The following is a 12251-nucleotide window of genomic DNA, read 5'->3' as shown; positions in this document are numbered from 1 at the left end:
CAAATTAGGGCTTCCCAGGTGGTGCTAGTGGTAAAGAACACGCCTGCCAATGCAGGAGATGTAAGAGATCCAGGTTCTATCCCTGGGTCAGGAAGCCTCCCTGGAGGAGGACATGGCAACCTACTCTAGTATTCTTGCCTGGAGAATCCCAGGGACAGAGGAGGCTGGTAGATTACAGTCCATAGGGTCACAAAGAGTCAGACACTACTGAAGTGACTTAGCATGCATGCAGTCACATAATGAATCACAATATTTGTCCTTTTGTTTCTGGTTTATTTCATTTAACATAGTGTCCTCAAGGTTAATCCATGTTGTAGTGTGTATCAGAGTTTCCTTCATTTTTAAGGCCGAATGAGCAGCAGATATTCCACTGCATGTCTAGACCACATTTGCCTATCCATTTATCCATTGATGGGCAGGCATTTGGTTGCTTCTGTCTTTTGGCTATTATGAATAGTGCTGCCTTGAATGTGGGTGTGCTTGAGTTTCTGTTTTCAATTTTTCTAAGTACATACCCAGAGAAGGACTCTGGATCCTATGGTAATTCTATATTTAATTTTTTGAGTAACTGCCTTATTGCTTTCACCATTTTACGTTCCCAACAGCAATGCACAAGTGTTCTAATTTCTCCACATCCTTGCTGATATTCATCTTGTGTGTCTGTTTATATATATATATATTTTTTTGTTTTTGATAAGAACCAACCTAGCCAGTGTGAAGTGATATCTTATTGTGGTTTTGATTTGCATTTTCACCTGTTCCTTCTTACAGCAAAAGTTTATTCTGAGCTCACAGGGGCCAAGTCCAGGGTTAAGCCTGCAGGCCTCTAGAACTGCATGCCCCACCCCTTCACCCCCAGTCAGATACATCAGAGTGTGGTGGGGGGAAAAGATGATGCAAATGCAAACTGGTGTTTCGCCCTGTTGGCATCAGTGGGCTGGTGGCAGGTGCGTGGTGCTATGAGACCTGTGGTGGTGATCAGGCTTACCACTTTTCTCTGTCATCTCTGGTACTTACTAGCGATCCAAAGGGAGTGAGTTCCAAACACTTACCAGGAAAATTACAGAATAAAGCTTCACATTGGGAAATGTCTATTCATCTACTTATGCTTCTCCTGCAAATTGGGAAAGGACATGCACTCTTTGCCTTTATTGTTAGAACGCCCGGGTTCTTTGGAGCATTCACTGAGCCCTGCAGGCTGAAATGAAGCATGTATTTCCAGGGAAAGAAAGTGGAGGGTAAACTATTCCCTGGGAAACTGCTCCATGTGCAGCCTTGGCAGTGATAAGGTGCAGTGAAGGCAGTAATAACCCCACCACCTGGCGTTTGTAGAAGGCATTTAACTCTTCAAAACACTGCTACATAATCAGAGGAGGTGGTGTCCGTGCTGAAAAAAGGTTATCGCTTCATTTTTGGCTCGTCTATAATTACTCTTGTGCTTCAAGCACCTGGTGGAAATTATATTTAACCGTGTATGCAAATGCTTATTGCCAGAAGGGGCTTACATTTTCCTAGTTACTTTCTATAGTTTTCTTAATTTGGGCCCTATTAGCCACTTTTTATTCATTTCTGTTGATACTATTTTCTTGGGTGGTAACATCTTCATTTATGGCTATCTTGGAGGTAGGACAGGCTTCCCAGGTGGCGCAGTGGTAAAGAACCCGCCTGCCAATGCAGGAGATGTGAGAGATGTGGGTTCGATCCCTGGGTCAGGAAGATCCCCTGGAGAAGGGCATGGCTCCCCACCCCAGGATTCTTGCCTGGAAAATCCCATGGACAGAGGAGCCTGGCTGGCTACGGTCCATGGGGCTGCAAAGAGTTGGACCCAGCTGAGCGCAGCACACATGGAGATAGGACATACATTGTATGTGTGTTTGCTAATATCAAATTCTTGAAAAATTATTTATTCAAACAAAACCAACCAACAACCAACCAACCAAGCAACCCAAAGGTTTGAAAGCAGAGAACTCTAGAATCCTACACTGGCATTTCTTTGAGATCTCATCAGTTGATAGCTGTTACACTTTGATGAGGTTCAGTTTTATTCCTGCTATGTTTTTTTTTTTTTTTTTTTGTAATAAGCATCCTCCCAGTGCCCTGCCTCAGGATCAAGATGTGGCTCTTAGATTTGTGTTCTTTCTTTTCCTGTTTAAATGACATTCAGAGCTTCCCATCTTCCTTTGCTGTTTGTTGTTTAGTCGCTGAGTTGAGAACGACTCTTTTGTGACCCCAAGGACTTTAGCCCTCCAGGCTCCTCTGTCCACGGGATTCTCCAGGCAAGAATACTGGGGTGGGTAGCCATTCCCTTCTCCAGGGGATCTCCCTAACCCAGGGATGGAACCCACATGTCTTGCTTGGCAGGTGGATTCTTTACCACTGAGCCGCCTAAAAGCCTCCCATCTTCCTTACACAGTTGTAAAACTGCCTACGATTTTAGAGGAAAAGGGAGTGGGTTAGGATATCTGATGGGAGAAGAGTTGTCTCCTCATTCTATCAGGACCCAGAAGGTCCCCAGCATGGTGGAGGCTTTGGCAAATCTGACAGGTTTCTTCAGGCTTTGGAAAGAAGGCAGAACAGCTGTACTCAGGGAACTGAAGTATCCAGTTAGGGTCTCTAACAGGGATGATATCAGAAGTCCTGGAACAGGCCATGGGGTCTTTCTAATTCAAGAAATAAGAATGTATCATCTGTCACAAATAAATCAATCTATGTAACAGAAACAGAATCACAGACATAGAGAACAGACTGGTCATTGCCAAGGAGGAGGGGCTTGGGGGAAGGATGGAGTGGGAGGTTGGGGTTAGCAGATGTAAGATTTTATATATAGAATGGATAAATAACAAGGCCCTACTGTATACCACAGAGAACTATATTCAATATCCTATGATAAACCATAATAGAAAGGAATTTAAAAAAAGATTGGACTTCCTCCACAGTCCATGGTTAAAACTCTGGGCTCCCAAAGTGGGGGGTGCCAGTTTGATCCCTGATCGGGAAACTAAGCTCCCACATGCCATGCGGCATGCCCCCCCCCCAAAAAAACAACAAAAAGCAACAACAATAAGAATTATAAAAATAATTTTAAAAAGAATATATATATATGCATAACTGAAATCAACTATATTTCAACAAAACAAAGGATTTATCGTCTCTGTCATGGGTTGAATTGTGTCCCTCTCAAAGATAAGTTGATGTCCCAAACACTTTGCCTTTGACTATGACCTTGTTTGGAAGTTGGTTCTTTAAGATATAATGGGTTAAGATGAGGCCATACTGGAGTAGGGTGGCCCTAATGCAATGTGACTGCTGTCCATATAAGAAGAGAAGAGATACAGACTTGGACACAGAGAGAACACCATGGCAAGATGGGGGCAGAGATTGCAGTGATGCGTCTACAAACCAAGAACAACCAAGGACTTCTGGTTCACAATCAGAAGCCAGAGAGGCTTGGAGAAGATGCTCCCTCAGAGCCCCAAGGAGTAACCAATCTTGAAGGCACCTGGGTTTGGACTTCCAGCTTCTAAAATGTGAGAAAATAAACATCCATTGTTTTAATCCACCCAGGTTGTGATAAACCATTTTAGCATGGCTGCCTGAGAAGCTTCATACAACTTCCAAGATACCAACATGTCCTGGTCCTGTGGAATCCAAGGTGACTGGGACAGTGCATGCCATGACCCTTGAAGAGCTCACACCATCTTCAAGATGGGGAAGCACGCACGTATGATTAGGACAGTGGGTCCCGTGGAAGACAGTGGGCTTTGGGGTCAGATGGAGCTGGCTTCCAATCCTGAGCTGGTTTCTCCATCTCGAGTTCCTGGTTTCATCATCTTCACAGGGTAGAGCACTCATACCTTTTTCCTGGAATTTCTGGTGAAGGATTTGAATGAGCTTGACCAGTGCACAGCCCCCTTAAGGTGCTCTGCTAACACTTGTTACTAACGACCTGGATGTGTTTTTGCTCCATCAGGTCATCCATTTAGAGTCCGTCTCTGGTCTTTCAATTTCATCTTGATAATTTTTGTCCTTGCCTTGTCTTTATTTCAGGAACCATTCAGTTGGGTGAAACCTCACAGCATTTAGGTTTTGGCTCAATGCACTGGAACCATCTACAGGGTATTTATAGCTAAAAACGTTTGTGCACCCAAACCACATTATTTTCATCTTCTGACACTTGAACGAGCTCTGGTTTGGGTTGGATCTTCAAGCTTTCCTGTGGTGTGGAGGAGAGCAAAATTTCCAACACCCGTCACTCGTCTCCATAAATATCTTGGTCCCACCCTACTGAGTCGGTCCAAACTGCCATCTTTATCAGGTGATGCAAACAGCACCCTGGATGATACTAGAGTGGGAAGATGCTGAGTGCAGATCCTGTGGGTCCTTCTCAGCAGATACTGGGCATGATATTTTCATAACTCACTGCTCACCTTTCTCTGGACTCACTTCAAGTGTCTTAACAGACGCTTTCTGTGGAAAAAGAAATTCATATTTGGGTCTCATACGTGTTCATATTTGGGTCTTGGCAAGACCCAAACACGTAGAAAAATTTCCTGTTTTTTCTATACACCTGTGTGAGAATGAGCCAGGATTTATGAAGTTTGTTTTTTTGAAAAAAAAAATTATTTAATTCCCAGCCAATACCATGACCTTCATGTGCATTCCAGCAAGATCTCCAAAGGCAGTTGGATGAGTGGGCCCCCAAACCTCAGGGCTTCCTAATCGAGACCTGAAGTCAAACCCAAGTAGACGGTGGAGGAGGAAAGACTGGAAGAAACAAGAGCCGCATTTTTGTTCTTTTGTGGCCAGAAAGCCAAAACCAAAGGTGGAATTTTGTGGTTCCGGCACTTTTTTGTGCCTCCCAGTCATTTCACACAGATGGTTCTGGTTTAAGGATAAGACACTTCATCCACCAGAGGGAACGGAGCCCAGTTCCTGTGCCTGCGCTGGCGTTCTTGTGCCAAAGTATACTTTGCAGCCGGAGAAATGAGAATGAAAAGTTGATTCTAAAGCCATTGGTTGGGAGGTTAATAAAAAACAAACAAAAAACACAAAACTTGGAAAGGTAAAATGACTCTGCAATGCGGAAGACTGAACATCTCTCCTAGTTATGTCACCTTGGGAATTCTAATGGGAGCCTCTCAGTCGATTGTGAGTCGGCTGGAGACCTTCCACCTATCATGATGATGGTCACTCGTCAATTGTTCTTGCTGCTCCTCTGTCATTTGAGAAAACGGAGACTCTGTGAAGCTTAGTGACTTGCCATTTATCAAAGATTCAAGCTCAAGTGGGAAAAATCTAAGTGGAAGTTTGCATTGCCTCTTTGCTTGCTACTGAGTGGGTGTGAACTGTTTCTGCTCGTGTCTTTCTTGATCAACCCCTTTTAACCCTCGACCTTTCGTCGTTACCATCTCCTAGCACAGCTCCTTGAGGTCTCTCAGTTCTGCTTCACCCACAAAGTGTGAGGTGGTGGGATCACCAGGAGGGCTGGGTCACTCACTGTACATCATCCTGCCTTCTCTCTTTCCATGAACCAACCCCCGGGTGAGAAAGTCCACGGCTTAACAGCATCGTCCTCTGAAAAGTCTCAACCACTTTCTTTCTTTGTATTTGTGCTGTGACTTGCTTGATTTATGAGCACATTTTTCATTACTTCTCCACATTCAGCTCAGTGGCCTTTCCTTCAGGAAGCCCTTTCCAGGAAGCTCAAGGCCATAGAAGCCTGTTCTTTCCAATGCGTCTGCATTATTATTAATACGTTCCTGTCACTCACTTCCAGTTTGGACTGTGAGTTTCTCCATAGGTAGAACCCCACTGCCTAGTGGTGAGTTCTCAGTGCCTAGAGGTGCCTAGTACGTTAGAGGGAGGGTTAATAATTTAGGTTCTTTACAGCCTTGTAGGTTGGCCCTCTGGTTGAAAATGTTCCTCTGACAAATCCAGTTTATCCACATGACTGTGACTTTCTCCCAGGCCTGTGTCACCTGGCCTAGTTCATACTTTTGGTGAATTGAAATTGGAGAAAATGGTATATATTACATTTATTGAGTGGTTGGCAGTTTGCATTATACTTTCATGAATGTGTTGATCCTTGGCCTTATACCATCCAAAAGAGACAGGTAAGGCATGCATTCTACCCATGATGATGGATTATCACCTCCATTGCACAGACAAGAAAACTGAGTCTCAGACTTATTGATTTTTCCTCCTGGTTACAAAATTAGTAAATGGCAGCTTAAATCCAGGTCTTCTGAATCCCAGTTCACAGTTTTCTAACAACATGGTATTGTTGTTAGAAGAGCATAACAGTAATTTTGTGGGCTTTATAAAACAAAAGAAAACCACAACCCACCATGATGATAATCATCACGAGGTCTTGAACCCTTCGGCGCAGATGCTATCTATGTTTACTGGTGGGTCATGTGCTGGAGTGCCACTGGTATAGTGAGCAGTGCCCAGACCCCAAGCACACACGACAGGCTGCAATGGGCAAACATCGTCACGGCTCATCAAGCTCACAGATCTGCAAACACAAAACATTTACCAAGACTTGGCTCCATGAATGAGGGAGCCAAGCCCCTGGGATGTGGCCATGTGACTCCATCAATAAAACACTGAAACAGACCTTGGCAGGGTTTCAGGGTTCACATCTGGGGAGAAAGGTGTGATTCATCATTACTTTGTCCATGTTTGCAAGCGTGGGTCAGGCCTTCCTTTAGAATCCAGGCTGGACTGATTTACGCTGGCATTTCTTCTTCTTTGGGTCCTTCTAATGGTATTTCCAAGTTCCCTTTTGGCAAAGATGTAGAGGAAGCGATTTATTTATTTATTCTTAAGCCAAATTTCTCATTCTGGCCTATAGCCAGTTAGGTGGGTTTAGATGATGTTTCTAGGCAAAATCTTCTGGGTCCTTAGGTTACCCCAGGTCTTTGGGGAAAAGGAGCTCTTGGAATTTCTGTGGATCCTTGAGGATTTAGATCAAGGAAGGCTGACTTGAGTCATTAAGCCAAGAGCAGCATGGAAAAACTCACCAAAGTCTCACTGTATGTGGTCCATGCTCACGTCTGGAGTGCTTGACTCCCTCACTTCTCTCTGAGCCCCTCTGGCTGAGTGGTCTGAGCAGAACCCCAGACTCCATGTATCCTTGTCACACTCTGGGAGCCATCACCTTAACTGAGACCCTCTTTGTGCAGTGTAGAGCGTCACTGCTGGGGCCAGACAACCTGGGACCTGCGCCTGTGTCAGTTCAGGGTGAAGTGTGAGGTTGGGTGAAGCCTTTACAAGCCTTTGTCTCAGTGTCTGTAAAGGGGCCGTGTGTAAACAGCTGGACACCCCTGGGATCAGTTTCTGCTCGTGGCTGCCTAAAGTCACATTCCTTAACTCCTCTGGGCCTCAGTGTCTTTATAAATGAAATAAGGATTGTAGTACTTAACCCAGGGCCATCAGTTCAGTTCAGTTCAGTCACTCAGTCGTGTCTGACTCTTTGAGACCCCATGGACTGCAGTGCGCCAGGGCTCCCTGTCCATCACCAACTCCCGGAGTTCACTCAGACTCATGTGCATTGAGTTGGTGATGCCATCCAACCACCTCATCCTCTGTTGTCCCCTTCTCCTCCCACCTTCTATCTTTCCCAGCATCAGGTTCTTTTCAAGTGAGTTAGTTCTTCGCATCGGGTGGCCAAAGTATGGGAGTTTCAGCTTCAACATCAGTCCTTCCAATGAATATTTAGGACTGATCTCCTTTAGGATGATCTCCAAGGGACTCTCAAGAGTCTTCTCCAACACCACAGTTCAAAAATATCAATTCTTTGCCATGCAGCCACTGCTTGCTCCAGCGCTGCGCTGGGGAAATAACTGGAGAAATAACCCAGGGCCATAATACATGGCACTTACAACACCAGGGATATAGTGTGAATTAATGGAGACTACAGATCTGAAGCACCCTGGATAGTTCTTGTCCCAGGTGGCACTAGTGGTAAAGAACCTGCCTTTGGTACAGGAGATGTGGGCTCCATCTCTGGGTTGGGAAGATCCTCTGGAGAAGGAAATGGCAACCCATTCCAGTATTCCTGCCTGGAGAATCTCATGGACAGTGGAGCCTGGTGGGCTACAGTGCATAGCATTGCACAGAGTCAGCATGACTGAGGCGACTTAGCATGCATGCAAAGGAGTTTGGATTCAGAGGATCAAATACTGTCTGTGTAAACTCAGGCCTCAGTTTCCTCATCTACTTTATCATAAAATCATTTTATCAGGTCATTGAGAACATTTCATGAGATGGGGAAAGCGGCTTTGTACACCATACAGTCAATGCTAACTGTCATTATATTTTAAATTTTACTTTCCCTTCTGAGAAATAAATAATACATGTTTTAAACCTCTATCCACCACTTTCCTTTTTAAAGCTTTTGGGTAGATCCTGCCATCTACTCCTCTCTCATTTCAATGATTATAAGATAACTTGAGAAGCTAAAGGCCTGTAATTTCCCTAAATCAGAATTTTCTTGGGAGTCCTTTGCTCTGTAAGCTGGGCATTCCAGAAGCTCTTCCAGAAACTGCTTTGATTTTCTGCAATTGTTGCTTCAACATAAGTGCATTTCTGGCTCTACCTGTCCCTCCTTTCCTGGGGCTCAGGGAAGGACAACTCACCCTGGCTGATAGGTGACAGTTATTGGGTACCGTCCCACGTGATGTCTCGTATACGCTGATGAAACAGAGGGAAGCGTAATGCAAGATTTGAGAATAAGTCTACAGTGATGGGAACCCAAGTCTGTGAAAGGGTTGGGTCTCTACCCTTTGCCTCAGGAGCTCTTTTCTCTTCCCCCCAGGATGCTCTTATTCTCCCCGCTGGCTGCACAGTTCTTCTCTCTGCCCATCATTCTCCACCAAGCCTGTTCTCATGATGCTCTTGCTAATCATTCAAGTGTCAGCCAGTCATCATTGTCAGCGTGGCAGGTTAAGTTCTGTGGGGCTTGAAGCTTTTACATTTGAGGTCAATGTGCCTTAGCTTTCTCTGGTTGCCAGAACAAAGCACCACAGACTGGGTGCCTTAAACAACAGAAATGTATTGTCTCACAGTTCCCTACCCCACTGGCGCTCTGGTCAGGCATTAGTCATCACCTGTACCCTCGAGGAAATGTAGGGTCAGCAGGGAGACCCGGGTCTTCCAGCCAAGCTCTTTTTGCTACACCAAAACCATTTATTTGTATGTACCAAAGGCAGTGTCTTTGAAAAATAAATCTTCATGCTAATGGGACTCTAAGGACAAGGCAACAGACACAGAAGCCTTGGGGCCTGGGATACAAGCCATAAAACAGATCTGGATGAGAGGAGAGAGTATAGTCAGCTGCAGGAGAGCTGGAAAGTGATGGAAGCCCTGACCAGCCAGACACAAATCTGTGGGGATTTTCACCAACATTGGTCTCACTCACCTAGTGTCAATCCTAAAGGAAATCAGCCCTGCATGTTCACTAGAAGGACTGATGCTGAAGCTGAATGTGAAGAGCCATCTGATGTGAAGAGCTGACCCATTGGAAAAGACCCTGGTGCTGGGGAAGATACAGGGCAGAAAGAGGAGGCAACAGAGGATGAAATGGTCTGGATGGCATCATAGACTCAATGCACATGAGTTTGAGCAAACTCAGGGAGATAGTGAAGGTCAGGGAAGCCTGGCATTTTGCAGTCCATGGGGTAGCAGAGTTGAGCATGACATAGCGACGGAACAACAACAGCAATGTCAGAGTGGGCAGGATGGTGAAGCATCATCAGATAGTCAAACATTTCAGCAAGTTGGGTGAGTCGGCCTGGAAATCCAACCAAGAGAAGAGTAAGGCACTTGGAGGAAAGCCAATGTGGGGAGATAGGGTGTGGATGATTCGCTTCATGTCAGCTTGATTCATGTTTAACTATACTTTGCAGTAATTACTCTAATTAGTGGTTTTGAGAGTGATGAAAGAAAAAATAATTATAAGCATTTATAGCTGGTCATTGGATTACAGATGGGACAACCGAGTAAAGTAGACGATGAAGCATAGTTGAGCTGAATTGACTCCGTGTTATAATTAAGACTCGCTGTGCTCTTGGTTAAGTTTATCTGGCAATAGTTCAGCATTTACTACAGCATGAACTCAGGAGTCAGGTGAGAGTGGTTTTGAAGGCAAGGTCTTTGAAGAGATGGATCTTGGGGTCCCAGTATCTCTGACAGGAGGCATGATATGGGTCTGCAATGTGGGTTGGTCGAGGGAAGGAATAAATGTATGACTGCTTCCTCCCCTGGACAAGGGACTAGTGTGTGGTTGCTGTACAGCCCTGGGCTGTAGATTCTCAGTGAATATCCGCTGCTGCTCCCAGCCTCCCCAGCCCATCCTGCCTGCTCCAGCCAGAGCTCCCCTTGGTCTCCACGACTCCAGGCTCAGTTTAAGGCTGCTCTGACCCTGGGACTCCCCTGATTTCTCTAAAGAACACCTGTCTCTCTCCTGCGCAGCTCAGTTCTCAGCTCTTTACGTCTGGCCACCGGCTCCTTTCTGATACCCTCAATCTGTTTCTCTAAGCGGTCTCATGGGAGGCCACGGGTCATGTAAGCTGCTTATTTTTCCTTTATTTCTCTTTCTTCTGAGTCTTAAAGGAAGATTACAATTGGATAGATCTGATTAGACAGTCCTGGACTGACCACTTGCTAGCTATCTGTTTTTGAGTCGATTACTTGCTCTCCTGAGGTGCAGTTTCCTTGTCTGGAGAAAAAGGGACAGTAATGTCTACTTTTAGGGTTAGAGTAGTTAGACATACAATTTTAAGTGCCTAGTACAGGTTTTACTCTTGCCTGGAAAATCCCATGGATGGAGGAGCCTGGTAGGCTGCAGTCCATGGGGTCGCTAAGAGTCAGACACGACTGAGTGACTTCACTTTCACTTTTCACTTTCATGCACTGGAGAAGGAAATGGCAACCTGCTCCAATGTTCTTGCCTGGAGAATCCCAGGGACGGTGGAGCCTGGTGGGCTGCTGTCTATGGGGTCGCACAGAATTGGACACGACTGAAGCGACTTAGCAGCAGCAGCAGCAGCAGTATAGGTTTTAGCACATATAAGAAGCTCCACAAATTGTAGATGATGGTGATATAATAATGATGGTAATATAATAATAGTAGCAATTGTTGTTGTTGTTGTTTAATTGCTAAGTCGTGTCTGAATGCGACCCCATGGACTGTAACCCACCAGTCTCCTCTGTCCATGGGATTTTCCTGGCAAGAATACTAACTGGGTTGCATTTCCTTCTCCAGGGACTAGTAGCAATGTTGTTCATTCGCTCAGTCATGCCTGAGTCTTTGTGACCCCGTGGACTGTAACCCATCAGGCTCCTCTGTGCATGGGATTCTCCAGGCAAGAAAACTGGAGTGGGTTGCCATTTCCTTCTCCAACTGGTAGCAATAATTTATGTTTATTGAGCTCCGATTATGTCCAGGCACTTTCAAATAATGTTTCTCACCTAGTAGGTCTGACTTTGGATGAACACTGCTATAAAGAATTCTGGACTTGGGCAATGATCTGATGAGAAAGATGGGGGGACATGATGAAAACCAATCATATTTGAGTGCTTACTGAGTGTCAGCCATTTTATAAAGGTATACAAGTCAATCACGGATGCCATAAAATGAGTGATAATGAGGAAATTGCCCCAAATTATATAACCAGATGGGAGCTAAGAGCCAGAATTTGATGTCAGGTTTTTCTGATCTCGAAGTTCATGACCCCTCATTTTTTGTCACTAGGACAAGTGGACCTGGAAGGATGGGGCAGGCTTTAGTGTCTGTCCCTAAACATCAGGGTCAGTAGGACAAACTGCAGCATCTGAGGAAGGTGACAGAGCTGGGCTTGACCCAGGCTGCCGTCAGCCAGTACTGGACCCGGGGAGTGAGGGCCGGTCCTAGCAGGCAGAATAGGTAGTACTGTGTTGGCCAAAAAACTCGTTTGGATTTTCCCTTAAGATGTTATAATGTGACACAGGCATGTGAAAAGCTTGGAGTTCCAGTGATTTGTGCCTTGGAGAGGCTCACTCTCCACCAGGGTTCTGTAGCCTAACCAGCTCTTTACCCAAAGAACAGAGCTCCCAGGAAAATATCTGGGGAGAAGGTATAGTCTGTGGTCCAAGGGAAGAGATAAATTTCCAAGCTCCATCTCTTAGGGAAAGCAAACTGTCTTCTTCAGAATCTTCCTAGGAACTGGTCAGAGCTGAACTTATAGAGCAAAGTCCTCAGACCTCAA

The sequence above is a fragment of the Bos taurus genome, chromosome 11 (genome assembly GCF_002263795.3).
Source record: "Bos taurus isolate L1 Dominette 01449 registration number 42190680 breed Hereford chromosome 11, ARS-UCD2.0, whole genome shotgun sequence".
Classification (NCBI taxonomy): Eukaryota; Metazoa; Chordata; class Mammalia; order Artiodactyla; family Bovidae; genus Bos; species Bos taurus.
The sequence above is the reverse complement of the archived record's forward strand: the minus strand, read 5'-3'. Positions refer to the sequence as shown.